The following is a 17,554-nucleotide window of genomic DNA, read 5'->3' as shown; positions in this document are numbered from 1 at the left end:
TCAATGTAATACACCACTTTAACAGAATGAAGGAGAAAAATCATGATAATCTCAACTGATGCATAAATACATTTGACAAAATTCAACACCCTGTCATTATAAAAACACTTTGCAAACTAGGAACAGAAGGAAAGTACTTCAACAGAACAAAAGCCATATATGAAAACCCCCACAGCAAACATCATACTCAATGGCAAAGAGCTGAAATCTTTTCCTTTAAGATCAGAAACAAGACAGGGATGCCTGCTTTTGGCACCTCTATTCAACATAGTACTGGAAGTTCTAGCTAGAGCAGTTAGGCAAGAAAGAGAAATAAAAGGCATTCAAATAAAAAAGGAAGAAGTTAAATTATCTCTGTTCCCAGATAAGGTTTATATGTAGATAGTCCTAAAGATCACACACACAAACCCTGTTAGAGTGAACAAATTAATTCAGCAAAGTAGCAGGATACAAAGTCAACACACAGAAAACCAGTCACATTTCTATACTCTAACAAAGAAAAATCTGAAAAGAAAATTACAAAAACAATTCAGTTTTTAATAGCATAAAAATAATTTAGAAATTAACTAAGGAGGGAAAAACTTACACAATGAAAACTACGAAATAGCTGAAACAAGTAAAAGAAGACATATGTAAGAGAAAACACATTCCATGTCCATGGGTTGGAAGACTCAGTGTTGTTAAGATGTCAATATTACTCAAAGAGATCTGCAGAGTCAATGCAATCCCTAAAAAAAAACCCTTATGACTTTTTTTTGGAGTAGAAAAACCCATTATTTATGGAGAAGCGTCAAAAACTAAAAATAGAATTTCCATATGATCCAGTAATTCCACTTCTGGGTATATACTCCAAAGGTCTCAAAGTGACATTTCTACACCAATATACATAGCATTATTTACAATATTCAAACTACAGAAGCAATCCAAGTGTCCATGATGGATGAATGGATAGGCAAATGTAGCATATACAGAGAATAGAATATTATTCAGCCTTTAAAAGGAGGGAAATCATGACATATACTATAACTGGATGAACCTTGAGAACATTATACTAAATGAAATAAACCAGTAACAAAAAGACAAAGACTATATTATTTCACTTAGAGTAGGTAAAGTCATGGAGACATAAAGTAAAATGGTAGTTGCCAGGAGCTAGGGAGTGGGGTGGGAATGGGGTTATCATTTAACGGGTACAGAATTTTAGTTTTACAAGTTGAAAAGGGTTAAGAAGATAGATGGTAGTGGTAGTATTATAATAATCATAAACACATTGTGAAAGTATTTAATACTACAGAACTGTACACTTGAAAATTAAGATGGTTAATTTTATGTTGCATATTTTACCAGAATTTAAAAAAAAATGTTTTTAAGGTTGTGGAGCAACTAAGACCATCATATAATACAGAGGATTTGTAAATAGGAACATCCGTTTTGGAAAACTAGCAAAACATATTAAAGTTAAATGCACACAAACCCCGTGATTCAACAATTTTATGTATGTATGTATATGTTTGTGTGTTTTACTCCATCTCTTGCATAAATGTGTACATATTTTCACTAAAGCCATGTACAACAACATTTATAACACCATATTTTGTACTAGCCCCAAAGTGGGAACTACCCAAATGTCCATTAAAAGAAGAATGCGATAAATAAGTTATGGTGTGATACTGCAAAATGCTGCAGTAAATAAATGAATATGTGAACTACATCCACATATAATAACGTGAATGAATTTCATAAACATAATAATGGTAAGCCAAAGCCAGACCCAAATGTATGACCCCATGTATATAAAGTTCAAATCAGACAAAACTCATCTATGGTGACAGATTATCAGATCTGAGAAGGCACATCAGTAGTTATTTTGAAGGGAGGAAAGGTAGTTGATTAGGAAGGGAAATGAGACAATCTTCTGAGGTTTGTTAATGTTCTGTTTCTTAATCTGGATGCTGAGTACATGGATGTATTCACTTTTAAAAAATTCATTGAGCTGCACATTTAAGATTTATATACTTTACCACACATATATTATTCATTATACAATAAAAGTTAAAAAAGGGAAAATATCCCCTTCACTGTGGAATATTCGATATTTTTGCTACCCAAAATTCCTATCACTTCTCTTTCCTCAAGTATTTGCAGTTTAGAACCTTGTTTTACTTCCCTGGTATCCCCCACAATCCTTAGCATGTAGTACATGGAAAGAAAGCTAGAATTATTTCTTAAATGACAGAATTCAGCTCCACAATTGCCCCCTATCTTGAGCTGCTACTGCTAGAGATGGGCTCTTAGTGGGTGGCAGCAAATTGCATAATGCTTTGTGATCTGTGGCTGAGTGATCAGCAGTATTCTTTAATAGTCATTAGAAGCTTAAAAGGGAAGCTTCTTACTTTGCTCTTTAGATGAATTTAATTTCAGCTGCACAGAAGGTGACTTGGCATTATCAGAGATGGCAAATAGGCTTTGACTAGAATACTAACTCCTGTGTCAGCACAATTGGCTGGGTCTACCAGAAGTCCTGTGTAAAGATGCTGAGGGTAGTTCCAGGCTCAATAGAGGAACTCTGAGATCATTTAGTATGATCTCTAATCATACAGTCAGGATGTTTGAGCTCCAAAAAACCAATTGAATTTGGCCTGAACTGTAAGGAAACGTGTTATTAACCTAACTGGAAGTTTGGCAGTAGATGTCAGGCTGGTTGATTCAGCAGCTCACAGTCTCCAGGGCCCTTCCAGCTCTCTGCTGTGTCATCCTCGGTGTGAACTCCATCTTGAGGCAGTAAAGATGTTGCTGATCTAACAGGATAGCCAGTTCTTACCCTATAAAATGGGCTTCCTTGCTGACTCAGTAGGTAAAGAATCTCCCTGCAATGCAGGAAATGTGGGTTCTACGCCTGGGCTGGGAAGATCCCCTGGAGGAGGGCGTAGCAATCCACTTCAGTATTCTTACCTGTAAAATCCCAAGGACAAAGAAGCCTGGTGGGTTACAGCCTACCACAGGGTTGCAAAGAGGCAGACATGACTGAAGCGATTTAACATGCATGCACAGGTGTATACATATCAAAAATTTATTGAGCTGTAGGCTTATGACTTGTGTACGTCACCAGATGTAATTATCTCTCAATGAAAAGATTAATAAGCTTGAAATGAAAGAAAACGCGATTCACATCTAATATCGCACTTGAACCTTGCAACAACCCAGGGGTAGGCAGGGCAGGGCTGGTCATCGTGCATCCCGTGGGAACCCAAACTCCAGGAGGATTAAGTGATATACCCAGGGTTACAGAGGGAGGTAGTGGCAGCCTAGAGCCTACACTCAAGTCTTCCGATATCAAGGCCGGTGTTTTCTAGTCCAATGAAAGCCTCAGAGGTGAACTTAGAAGCCTTCGTGAACTGTAATAAGAGCTATGCAGTGAAGTTCTTAGATGGACTTTCTTGCCAAGTTTCTGAATTGGGTTGGGAACAAACCTCACATTCTCATTAATCAGCAGCTAACTCTCAGATGACATTGTGGAGATGGTAGGATTTTTTTAAACATCTGGTTGTTTTATTTGTTATTAAACAAACTGTTGAGTGAAAGGGAAAAAAATCCTACACATTTCTTCATTGCTGCTGTTTCAAAACAGCTTTGCCGACATCTATCAACTTTGTTTATGTCAAATTGCACAATTTGTCACTGATGCTGAATTTGCCAAAAGAAAAGTGAATTTGATTGACAAGGCCCCAGGGCTTCTCTGTCTTCCTTTTCAACATTCCAGATGTTAAAAAAAAAAGTTGGATCCACCCCCAAGAAAGGCTGATCTGCCGGTGGAGCTTGGGGGATACGGTTATAGTTTGTTACAGTTTCTGTAGAAACTTTGCCTCCTAGAAACCCCATCTTCTTGATTGGTTCAAATTACCCTCCATTTTCAATTGTTGCCTTTCAATGGAGCCACCTGTTTTGAGGCTCATCTGTCAGGGGCTCTGTTGTGGTTGATTATTAAACATATTTGCAGCTGGAGGTTCAGAGAAAAAAAAAAAAAACCTTAAATAACAAAAGAAAAATGTCCCCAAGAATGAAAGTAGAAAACAAAAACAGACTTCTAGCTATTACCACTCTTAGAAATCTGAGGGCTTAATCCTTCTCTGAAAACCCAGGAGAAATTTAATATAAGCAAACAAGTGTGGTGGACAGTAATGGACATTGGGTGGCATTGGGGCTTCCCACCACACAGTCTCCCTTCTTTGGAAACTACACCCAAGGACACGCAGGCTAACTCTAGGGGGATTACCTCTTTCACACTGTGACTATTCTTATAGGGATAATAGTAATCCACCATGAAGGGCTGTCTCTAAGGATTAAATTAGTTAATGCATATTAAGGGCTTAGAGCAGTCTTAACATATATTAGGTGCTCAGTAAATATTAATTGTTTTTATTTCTGGCAGAGCTTGTTGTTACAATATTCTAGAATTGAGTAGAGGTTTCTCTGACCCACCAGGACCAAGCCACCCTCTGCCCTCACCCACCCCATCCCACTCCACCTCACCCCATGCTAGGCATCACAGGACATGGCAACTCGCCATAACTTTCACCTTGAGAGCTAGGTCATGGCACGTTCTGTTTTATGTCCACCAGGGGGTGACATAGTTGAATCTTAGTTGAAAAAGGACCAGCCTCACCCCCCTGGCTGGGACTCTCAGAACAAAGGCTCCAGCGTCCCCAACGCGTCAACTCCCCTGGAACAAACACAGAGCCTGAGATTCTCAAATAGAATTAGCAGCCTCAGCATTTGGTTCACACTAAGGTTAACAGTGGTATGTGTGATATAGTACGTGTAGCCCCATCTTGGTGGTCATGGGTTCTGTAATATTCCTAGGCACTGGAAACATTTCCTGAAACATGATGCAGCCAGACCTTGTCTTGTGTCTTGCCTTGAGATAGAAGACTGCTGAATACTCAGACTTCAGTGAAGCAACACCAGAGTTTACCCTTATGAAAACCATTTCACATACACTCACCAGGCTACAGCCCCTGGCTGAAATCTGGCTTAGATGTCTCATCCTTTTTTAGAGTAGAAAAAGAAAAACAGTCTTCTGAAAGAGAAGAGGGGCATTTAGGGAAGAATAAAACTTTCTTTATCCATCTGATTGGTAATGTAATTTTAATGGAAAATATGTTTGTTTATGTTTTTAATCCATGTGTCTTCACAGCATTTACTTTTTTGTAATGCATTTAATTTTATATTATGAAAAGTATGACCTTCAGTTTCATGGTTCAGTTTAAACTGGAAGATTTGAAGGGAGAGTTTTTATCCAGTATGGTCTCAATTTTTAAAATCATCCGTCAATTTCTGTGAAGTTTTTGTGAAAAATCTATCCTAGCAAGAATCAGTGTTTCTGTTTTTTTGTTTGTTTGTTTTTTAAATGAAATTAATTCCTGCAAGTGAAATTAAAATACATTCATTTCAACTCAAGGTCTTGTATAGAATATTTAATAAATGTGTCAAGTGAATGAGAGAAATATTAGTATGAAAGCCTGCAAAGAAGTGGGGTAACTTCTGTGTTGCGGAGTTGACTGTGCTGGACTCAGCCCATTGTTTCATTCCACCCACCAGCAACACTTAGGGAGGACCTGTCAGGGTCTATTTTGGCAGAGAGGGCTCTTTGCTCTTTGACTTCCATTCAGCCAGCCAGGAATGGTTGTTTGACAATCAGAACACGCGTCACTGGTAGCTGGATCAGGGTTGTTTTATCTCTACCTGGTGAATAATCTTAGCATCATACTTTATACCCAGAAGGTGTGTAATTAGTGTAATGAATTAACAGTTTCTTGCTTCTCTGGGAAAATGAATACCAGGAACCTTATTATCATAAAGGGCAATTGAGGGGAAAGGAACTCACATGGCAGATACTTGACTTATGCTGTTTAATTTAATCCCTCCAACAGCGCTTTCAAAGTATTCGTGTGTTTCAGAGCAGAAAGGAAGCTGAGCAGAGGAAAATGTCCAAGGTCACGTAGTGAAGTAACTAGAAAAGGGTTTTTTTGAACCAAAAGTTGGTCTAATGCTGTGGCCCATGGTCTTGCCACCATATCATTCTCTTTGTAGAAGAATGAGGGGCTGCTGTTTAGAGACAAAGAATTGAGCTGAACGCTGCACAGCAGGGACTCAGATGAGGCAGGACCTCATGGAGGATCATCCCATGGCACCTGACAGTGGGTAGCCCCTTGCCCGACCTGAGCCCTAGCTCTGGCACACCGCACTGTCATCGGGGGAAAAGGACTTCACCCTTGCCCTTTGAAATGCTTCATGCCCAGACATCCCTGTACCATTGTGGTTCTCAGGCATTTCCATAGTGCCCTGGGCAAAACGTCAGGGGATCCCACCACTGCCTGTGGTCTGTTTGGGCCATGGAGGGGAGGATTACTTGCCTTCTGAATCTCAGACCTTTCCTGTGTCAGGGGAAGTCAATACTGCTTGTCCAAATACAACCCACCTGGAGGATGCAATGAGACTCTATGAAAAGATATGTGTGGAAGTGCTTTGAAAACATTAGAGGCTGTAGGAATGTTCTTCCAGATTCCTTGACTTCTTTCCAAAAAAAGATGTGACCGAATTCCTGAGAAATTAATTGGTATCGGTTTTTCATTTTGTTTTGTTTTGTTTTGCCTTTTTTCCCCCTTCTGGTCAGCATCTTCTAACAAAGAATGGAGAGTTCATTTTCTCCATCTCCCTCAAAGGAAAATAGCCAGGTGCAGAAGTTAGTATTCAATTCAACTGCAGAAAACAAACAAAACCCAAACACAGTAACACCACCAATACCTGAACAAGGTAAGACATTATTTTTCTGTCACTTAAGAGAAGTCCGAAGAGAGGCCATCCAGACAATGTGGTAGCTCCCAAGTCATCAAGGACCCAGGCTCCTTCCTCACTGTTGCTCCACCATCCTTAACGTCCCTCCTCACTGGCCAAGGTGGTTGCTTAAGATCCAGCTATTGCCTTCAGGTTCCAGCTAGCATTAAGGGCAGGACTCTGAAGAAGCTCCTAATTCCTTTAAGAATATATTCCTACAGTTTTATATCCACTTCCACTTATCAGTCATTGGACAAAACTTGGTTACATGGCCACCACTGGCTGCAAAATAAGCTGGGAAATGTAGTCTTAGTGGGACGTTCACCTCCCAGACAATTGTGGGTTCTTATTACAAAGAGGGAGAAGGCAATGGCACCCCACTCCAGTACTGTTGCCTGGAAAATCCCTTGGATGGAGGAGCCTGTTAGGCTGCAGTCCATGGGGTCACTAAGAGTAGGACATGACTGAGCCACTTCACTTTCACTTTTCACTTTCATGCGTTGGAGAAGGAAATGGCAACCCACTCCAATGTACTTGCCTGGAGAATCCCATGGATGGAGAAGCCTGGTAGGCTGCAGTCCATGGGGTCGCACAGAGTTGGACACGACTGAAGCGACTTAGCAGCAGCAGCAGCAGCATTACAAAGAGGGAGGTGGTGCATAGCGAGGGCAAACCCATTGTCTACCCATCATATCTTGGGTTCTTAAGTTCTGGATTCTTTGTCCAGGTATGTGTGTGTGTACGTGCATGCATACATGCACACATGTGTTAGGAGGAAGAGAGCCAGTAGGGGAAAATACCCAACAGAGCACCACTGAGATCTCAAATTTTAGTGCAAAGCAGAATCACATGAGAAGCTTACTAAACACATAGTCCGTAGGCAGATTCTTAGGCAGGAAACTAGCACTAATCAAAATAGGACAAAATAACAAACTGGTTTTCAACACAAATTAAGATTTCTGATCATCAAAAGATACCATGAAGAAAATGAAAAGGCAAGCCCTTGACTGAAAGGAAAATTTCCTAATATTCATCTATGACAAAGGACATATGACCAAAACTGTGTGCTGGTCTCAGCCTGTCGATAACCAATATTTTGGTTGGACCAGTCCATGTGGTTCTTATGATTGAAGACACCCTTCAGCTACAACCATCAGGAAATTTTGAAAAAAATAAAATTTGAGGTTTAAGACTTATAAGATCTGGAAATGACACATCACATCTGGGGCCACACAGCAAGGTCAAGGGGAGAGAGACTGCATGGGCCTGGTGTTCCTCTTTTATTGGGGTTGAGGGGTGGGGGTGTAGGTTTTCCTGAACTAACTCCTTATTGATGAATTTAAAACATAAAAGTGGGAATTTTAAAACATAGAAAGAAGAGAAAGGGTAGCACGTAAGGTCAGTTGTTGCAATCAACCAAGATCTCTAAAAATAAAGGAACCTTGGTGGGGGAGGCAGCCTGGCTCTTTATCTTGCTGTGTGGCTGGCAATGTGTTTACTCTAAATGGTTGTTTTTGAAGTGGATGCTTCTTTGGAATAGATGCCCCAGTGATCAAAGTGTGTCAGGCACTTGCACTATAAAAAAGAAAATACTGTCGGAGCTTATACTATAAGAATATATAAAAGAATATCTGAAAATTAATAATTATTAATAATAATTTAAAAGATAACCTATTTTTCTAAATGGTCAAAAGACTTGAATAGGCACTTCATGAAAAGAGCATGCTGTTCTGCTGCTGCTGCTGCTGCTAAGATGCCTCAGTCGTGTCCGACTCTGTGTGACCCCATAGACGGCAGCCCACCAGGCTTCCCCGTCCCTGGAATTCTCCACGCAAGAACACTGGAGTGGGTTGCCATTTCCTTCTCCAATGCATGAAAGTGAAGAGTGAAAGGGAAGTCTCTCATTCGTGCCTGACTCTTAGCGACCCCATGGACTGCAGCCTACCAGGCTCCTCCGTCCATGAGATTTTCCAGGCAAGAGTAGTGGAGTGGGGTGCCAGTGCCTTCTCTGGAAAAGAGCATATAAAATGCCAATAAACATGAAAAAATAGTTAATATTCTTAGTCATCAGGGAAAAGTAAATTCCGGTCACAATGATCCACCACTTCATACCCACCAGAATGACCACAATTTAAAAGCCTGATAATACCAAGTGTTGGCAGAAATGTGAAGCAACTGGAACTCATATTCTGCTGGATGGAGTCTTAAGGGTTACAACCATTCTAGAAAAGTTTGGCAGCTTCTAATAAAGGCCCAGAAATTCCACTGCTAGGTGTCTACCCAAGAGAAATGAAAGCATGCTGTCCACAAAAAGACTTACCTTCAAATGCTCATAGCCACTTTCTGCATAATGGCCCCAAACTGTGAACAACCTGACTGTCCAGCAAAGACAGGATAAGCTAACTGTAGGGCATGCATACAATGGAATGCTACTCAGATATAAAGGAATAGACTATTGATATATGCAATAATATGGTTGAATTTCAAAAACACTGGGCTGGGTAAAAGAAGCCAGAACAAGTATTAACTATAGGATTCTGTTTACATGAAGTTCATGAATAGATGAAACTAATATGGGGCAGAAATCAAACGGTGGTTGTGGGTGGGTGAGACGTATTGACTGGAAGCGGGGCTGGGGAATTCTTAGGGTGATGGACATGTTCTATGTCATGTCTGGTGTGTGAGTTTCATGGGAATGTTTCATTTGTCAAAACCCATCAGACTATGAATTTAACGTTTGCACATTTTACTGAATGTAAATGTAATTTAATCTCAAAAACTGTGTGTGTGAGTTGGTGGTGTGAGTGTGTGTGTGTGTGAATTGCCAGCCCTCATCTCAGAGATTTGGATTCATGGGATCTAGGAAACTGACGTTTTTCAGCTTAGGAACTGGCATTTTAATCACCCCCCTCCTCAGGGTGTCCTGATGCAGGTGGACAGGCCTGATGTGGTTTCTGGAACCCGGGAGGGAGCCGTGAAGGCCATGTGGCTTGGATAGGAGTGGCTCCGAGTTCTGGAGGACCCCAAGGTGGAGGGTGGAGGAGGGGAGAGGGGCCTGGGTTCACAGCACACAATGCCCTGCAGGGGGATTTCGGGTGGGGAGGTGCAAGAATGCTCGTGACCCTGGTGCCTAGTGCCTGGGCCCTGGGGGAGCAGGCAGGGCCCCATCAAGAAGGCCTGTGGCAGTGGTGAGGGCAGCTGGGAGAATGTCCTTGTGACCTGCTTAGAGCAGCTAGAGATGATGGCCAGCGGAAGAACAACCCAGGGCTAGTGTTACTGAACCAAGCTTAGGTTTGCTTACCTGCATGCAATTAAACCCATCTACTGACACCAGGTTGTGGTGAAGGAACGTGCAGTGTTTATTGCAGGGCACCAAGCAAAGGGTTCAGGGCAGCTAAGCTCAGAAGGCCCAAACTCCCCATGGCTTTCAGGGAAAGGTTTATAAAGACAGGGAGAGGGAGAGGGTTGCAGGCGTGTGGACACTCTTCTGATTGGCTGGTGGTGAGGTAATCGGGAGTCAACATCATCAACCTTCTGGTTCCAGCTGGTCTGGAATCTATGTGCTTGTGGGCAGCACACTGTTAACTTCTCCTACCTGGTGGGGGGTTCAGTTGCTGCAAAGCATTTGAAAGGATTTGGCTCAGAATATTGTCTACTGCCCTTGAGGAGGAACTGAAGATCCTCGACTTTAATGGCTAAACCATCACTTTTGTCTTGCTTGACTGTTTTCCTTTGTTCCTGAATTTTCTCACTTCTCTGATTAAATTTATTCCTTGGAACTTGGGGGAGGCCGAGGAGGCTAAAGTTTCTCTACAACCAAGGGGCAGGTAGAGGACATAGGGAAGGGAGGTTTGTCCCAGAAAGGCCCATTAGGGTCCTCCTTGGTGACAATTCCCTCTTTTTTTTTGTTCCTCAGTCCTGAGGAAGAACAGGTCTGGAACAAGAAAGGAAATAAAGCTTTGGATACAGAGGTTAATCGTAAACTCAGTGGAGGAGCTCAGTTTTGGGTGGGGGGGAACTCCATTTCACTAGGAATCAAACTAATAGTTATGGTTTATTGAGTGTGAAGAGGTTTACATGTACTGATATCTATTCATTTCGTTTCCCCCATATTATAAGTGAAAAAACTGGGAAGCCAGGGGAGCCAGGATTTGAACCCCGACAGCCTGGTTCCAGGGCTTACATCCTCACCCTCCATGCTGATCTTCCTTTCCACTGACCTCCACCCCTTGTATCCCTGCTTTCCTGGGCATCAGACAAATTGCTATAGCCAGAGGTAGAATATGCAGCCTCGAAAGGAGATTGAAGAAAAAAAAAATAAAGAAACTGAGGTTGGACTCCTCAAAGCCTTGGTAAGCGGGAAGCCACGGCCCCTTGCAGGGCCAGGAACACTTGCTCATGAGTAACAAGGCAGGTGTGAAACGCTGGGGAGTGGGCGGGCGGGGGGGCGGGCTCTGGCACGACCACGTTGAAGGGGACAGACGTTACTGAGATGGTCCCCTTGGGGACGTGCAGCAACACTGATTTTTAAAGATTCTGATCCTTCTGGTTCACATTCCAGTCAAGTGAAACGTGGGCGGGTGGGATGCAACCCTTGGGGTGCCGATTGCAATGTCTGCTCTTCTTTGCTCCCTGGGTGTCCTGTGGCAGGATGGATGGCAGGCCAGTGGCCTTCAGAAGGTTGGCCTCAGGCTTCTCAGGGTGAGGATATTTAACTCCATTAGAGCCCACCCTCCCTTGTGTACTGAGCCTGAACTTTCTGAGGTGGCCAGGGGAGTCCCGCACTGCCCTCGTGTCGGCGTGCACCCTTCCTTCCTGACAGTCAATAGCTTTATCCCAGAATCCTACCAGCCCTTCCTCAGGGGCTCCTTTGCCCCATGCCAGTTTTTCCAAAGGCCCTCACGTCTGCCAGAGCTGCCTCCCGCCTTGTCCCGCCACGTCCCACTGCCTCCCACTCCGTTTGCTGGCTGATACACATTTTTGGTTTCTTAAATTCCATTTGAGCCATCATGCTGCCCAATCTCTTATCTCACTCCCTATCTAGCTTCATCCTGAGCGTGTGCGTCTTGTGGGCTTTGCAGCCAGATATGAAAGGAGGAGAGATTCATTTCCTGCCGCCTGCCTCTCCAACCCCACATCTTCCAGTTTAATTCACAAGCTCTTTTTTGGTGTAAACAGCAGACATTCGTTTTCTCACGATCCTGGAGGCCACAAGGCCCAAATCAAGGTGTCAGCAGGGTTGACTCCCCCCGCCCTCGGCTTCTCTCCTTGGTTTGTGATGGTTGGATTCCAGCTGCGCCCTCACAGTCTTCCTTCTGTGCGTGTCTGTGTCCTGATCCTGTCTTATGAGGACAGCAGTCACACTGGACGAGGGCCCACCTTCATGACCTCATGGTAACTTCATTATCTCTCTAAAGACAGTCTCCAAATACAATCATTCTGAGGTGCTGGGGGTTAGATTTGCTTTAATGTCACACATGCTTTTTTTTTTTAATTAAAAATGTTTTAATACAAATTTTAAAGTTTACACTCCATTTACAGTTATTTTAAAATATTGGCTATAATCTGTGTATTGTACAATGTATTTTAAAAATATAATAATGTCTTATTTAATGCAATATATCCTATTATTTCAACATGTAACAAATGTTAAAAAAATTTTTAATGAGATCTTATTTTTTTCATACCAAACTCTGAAACCCTATGTGTATTTTATTTATTTATTTTTAAATTTTATTTTAGTTGGAGGATAATTGCTTTACAATGTTGTGTTGGTTTCTGCTGTACAACAATGTGCATCAGCCATAAGCACACACACATTCCGTCCCTCTTAAGCCTCCCCGCCCCCCGCCCCCCATGCTTGTTATGAAACCTCTCTCACCAGTAGCTGACGGCTGGGTCTCACGATGCACGGTGTGGGCGTGTTGCTGTTCCAGGCCCCCTTACAGGCTGTCACCATCCTTTGCCTGACACTGGGGCCTCTGCCTCTCCCTAAGATGCTTGGCAGGGTGCATCTCACTCCTGCGCAGACCTGAGGGAAACAAAACCCTTGCTCATAGCAGGACAGTTCAGTGGTATAAGTTCTGCCCCCGAGCACCCTAGTGGGAGAGGTCGAGGATAGAGGGTCCCTGACAATTATCTGTGCTTGGCGCCCTCCTTTCCTGTTCTCGCCCTCCTTTCCTGTTCTCACCCTCCTTCCCTCCTTCTGACCTTCAAAAAGTCACCTGCACGGAATTGTGGTCTCCAGCTCTGAATCAGAGAAACCTGAGGGTAGAAGAGGGTCAGTGCTGGGCTAAGAAGAGAGCAGAGCAATGCCTAAGACGGGATGGCAAGAAACCCCTGTACTCCCATCACTAAGTTCAAGACGCTAAAAATCCCATTATTACAGTGAAAAAATAAAGTCTTAGTTTTCCAACAATAGAGGCCAGCTTGATAAATTACAGCTCACCCTTACAATGCATTTTCTGCAATTATTAGTAGTGCCGTATAGAGTATGGCAAAATGTTGACATTTGTTGAAGCTAAGGGATGGATACATTTCATTTTACTATCCTCTTTACTTTTATATGTTTGAAATTTTTCATAATAAAATGCATATAAAAAGATGGATAAAGAAAATGCTGTTGTACTTGGAAATTATTCACTATGTTGTTAAGTGAAAAAAAAAACTGGCCACAACTAATTCAACTATTTAAAATAATACATCTATATGTGCATTTTAAAAATATTAAGAAATTAACCATTAAGAAAATAATATTTTAAAAAGAAATTGAAATGTACATGCCCAATGACCCAGAAATTCCACTTCTGGGTAGAGAAACACATATGAGAAAGGGGATGGGTAAACAGCTGAAGTATCTATTAATAGGAAAATGGCTTTTACAATGGTACTATAATCATTCTTTGAAAATTTGGCAGCAGACAAAAAGAAAATTACTAGAACACTTAAGTGCAGGTACCCTTCTAAATACTTAGGCATGCTAACACAATTCTCACCCTATAAAGTAGGTATTATTGTTAAGCCATTTTATATATAAAGAACAGAAAAATTAATAAACTTGCCCAAAGTTCACTGGGCCAATGGTAGTTCTGGGATTGGAACCCAGGGAGTGGTCAGCCTGACTGTACAGCCCATGCTCTAAGCCGTTATGCTATTTCACCATTTGATGATGAAATGGTCCTAGAAATATCAGCACATATATCAGACCTAACATTCATTTGAAGTCGTCCATGTGGCAGGCCCTGTTTTGAACAGTTGACGTGTATGATCTCGTTTTGTCCTCACGACAACTCTTTTAGGAAGGGAGATGAGATACTAACTACTAAGAGCTCATTTTTCTAAAGGAGACAAAGAGCCGAGAGGCTAAGTAACCTTCCCAAGGTTACACAGCTAAGGAGCGGTAGAGACAGGATTCAAACCTATGGAATCAGGTTCCAGAGCCTAAGCTCTCAACCCCTTTGCCCTAAGTCAATACATCACAGCAGGATAAATACAGTTCAAACAAACGAAAAAAACCAACAAAAATAATGTATTTTCTAGAGGTACATATGTGAGCATATAGAATAAGTATTCAAATGTGAAGTAGAAAGATGCACCCACAGAACTGAAGTTACAATATAAAATATATAGATAAAGAATAGAAAAAAATAAAAAGCCCAGGTCTCTGCATCTCCACATACATAGAAAACGGTCTGGAATGATACTTACTACCCTAATGAGTGGTCATCTGGGAGGCAAGGGCTGGAGCCAGCTACAAGAGTGGGGCTGGCTGTCTAAGGGGACTTGAGACCTATCTATAATGTTTTAATTTTTGACAAGAAGATTACATTCATGTATTATTCATAATTAAAAATTTAATAATGCCCCCAATAGTCTACATGAACATACACTAAAATGGCAGCAAGTACCATCTCTGTGTGGTGAGGTTTTTTTAGTTCTTTCCTATAATTTATAAATTTTCTACCAAGAAAATATGTGACTTTAGCAATCAAGGTGGGGAAGGAAGGAAGGGAGCAAAAAGAAACAAATGCAACATTACTGCCCCCAAATGATGCCCCAACTTCTCTTCCTGGATCATCTCTGGTTCACTCTCCTAGGCCCACCATGGTGTCCTGGTCCCCAGCCCCTTCCCACAGAACAGCTCACTCCCCATGCAGTGCTCTCTGAGCCCCATGGGGGCGCAGAACACATTGTTCTCTGTTGGTTGGCTCTGTGGCTTGGCAGTGAACTTCCCCAGGGTAGGCCCTCTGTGCTGACCTCTGACCTCCCTGCTGGCTCCTCCACTCCAAGCGCTGGCCCACAGGCATCAATAAGTGTTGGTGGAATTTACAGTGTTCAGAATCCATCAAAAAAGGAGAGGAAAGGATCCTTCAGGTTCAACTTTCTCTCCCACCTGGGACCCCCTGTGAATCCCAAGGGTCTTCTGACCATCCACTCACATACCCCCAAAGATGCATTGCCAAGTCCAGCTTCCTTTTCACTGAGTACCTACTATGTGCCAGTCACTTCTGGGCACTGGGGTTGACCCACAGTGACATGCCCTGTAAAGAGCAAAGACAAGGATGGACCTGAGCCTTTGATAGCATACCTGATACTGACCTCAGAACCTCAGACCCCAGACCATCAGTGATGAAATCCTTGGTTTTGTTAGGGCCACCACAGCACGCACAGTGAATTTCTCCAATGTGGTTATTCAGAGACCTACGGCAATTCACTTCACAGCTGCCCGCCACTGTTCTTGTTTCTGCCTTGACTAAGTAAACCCTTGAGGTAACAAATAGAAGAAATGAAACATAGGTCAGACATCATCTGAATCTATAGAACCAAGATGGGGGATTGTTACGTTGCTTCACGGGATAAGTAAAAAGTCAAGCCTTTTAAACCATAAATAGAAGACATCTTTTTACAATAACTGTATAATCAGTCAGTCAATCGCTCAGTTGTGCCCGACTCTTTGGGACCCCATGGACAGGAACCCGCCAGGCTCCTCTGTCTGTGGAACTTTCCAGGCAAGACTGCTAGAGTGGGTTGCTATTCCCTACTCCAAGGGATCTTCCCGACCCAGGGATCAAACCCACATACCTTACGTCTCCTGCATTGGCAGGCAGATTCTTTACCACTAGCTCCACCTGGGAAGTCTTAAGAATGGTTTCCTTCGTATAATGTCCCTGTTTCAAAAAGCTGCTGCTGCTGCTGCTAAGTCGCTTCACTCGTGTCCGACTCTATGCGACCCCATAGATGGTGGCCCGCCAGGCTCTCCCGTCCCTGGGATTCTCCACGCAAGAACACTGGAGTGGGTTGCCATTTCCTTCTCCAATGCATGAAAGTGAAAAGTGAAAGTGAAGTCGCTCAGTCGTGTCTGACTCTTAGCGACCCCATGGACTGCAGCCTACCAGGCTCCTCCGTCCATGGGACTTTCCAGGCAAGAGTACTGGAGGGGGTTGCCATTGCCTTCTCCGGTTTCAAAGAGAGAGACCTTTAATTCACAAGTTTGCTTGTCTGACTTATTTCTTATGTGCACACTCTGCCCATTAATGTCTGGAGAAAGCAAGGATTTTTCCGTAATAAAGTCCCTGCCCTCATGGAATGTGCCTTCTGTTAGGGGAGGATAGATAATGACAGGTGCTCAGGCAAAAAATAAAGCTGGAAAGGGGAAGGGGTATGTTTCTGAGGGGGAGGGGCTGAGATTTTAAAGAAAAGAGGGCGGGAGTCCACTGACAGAGCATCACAGGCGCAGAGGACCAGAGATGACAAGGGTCCAAGGCAGAACATTTCTGATGGTCCCGAGGTACAGGACTTGGCAAATGGAGCTAGTGGGAGGGAGTCATGTAGGGCCTCGTGAGCCAACATAAGGACTTTGGTTTCTACTCCCAGAGAAGTGCTGAGCCATTGGAGGGTTTGCAACAGAGGATGACACGTTCTACCAGGATGAGTCTGGCTGCTGTGTTAAGAACAGACCAAAATCCTAGCTGAATTCTCTTGAAGCCTCTTGAAACACCATTGTTATTGCTATTAAATATGATTCATATTAATAACAGTTGTGGGTGGCTTCTGGCCAAGACTGAGCTCTGAACAACCATTTTATCTGGGCCCAGAGGGACAGGGAAGTGGCAGAAGACCGGAAACTGAGTCTTGGACTACTCAGCACCCTCAAGGGCAGCCAGCGTCCTGTGTCACCACAGCGACGGTGCTGGCACTGTGATGCTGAGGCCCCCGGGCCCCCTTGCTACGAATAGTCACCGGAAGGTCCTGCCTTGGGCCTGCTGTACTGCTATGTTTCCAATGTCACACAATTTGGAAAACAGTGCTTTAATACAAGATGTTCCCAGTTTGGGGCATCCTAAATACGTATAATTATCTCCAATTGTACTATGAAATTCTCAAAAACATCTTCACAGGATGAATTCAACCATCCTTGACTATAAATTTATAAATGCATTCTGAATAGGGCTTTTAGTAGCAGGGAAGTTGGGGACAAAGTCAAGGTCCTAAAAATTCAAACTAAGACCCTAGGGAAAAAATGGGGGGGAGGGGAGGTCACTACGTATATCAGCTCATGCTAACTCCAAAGTGTTTACTCAAGGGCCTGTCAGCTGTAAACTTAGAACCACGTTCTAGGATCTGAGCAAAGCAAGTCTGATGGTCTCAACCTTTTGATGCGCTGGTTGGTTGACTCAGTTCAGTTCAGTTCAGTCCTTCAGTCGTGTCCGACTCTTTGCGA

This window comes from Bubalus kerabau, chromosome 17 (genome assembly GCF_029407905.1).
Source record: "Bubalus kerabau isolate K-KA32 ecotype Philippines breed swamp buffalo chromosome 17, PCC_UOA_SB_1v2, whole genome shotgun sequence".
In the NCBI taxonomy this organism is placed as follows: Eukaryota; Metazoa; Chordata; class Mammalia; order Artiodactyla; family Bovidae; genus Bubalus; species Bubalus kerabau.
The sequence above is the reverse complement of the archived record's forward strand: the minus strand, read 5'-3'. Positions refer to the sequence as shown.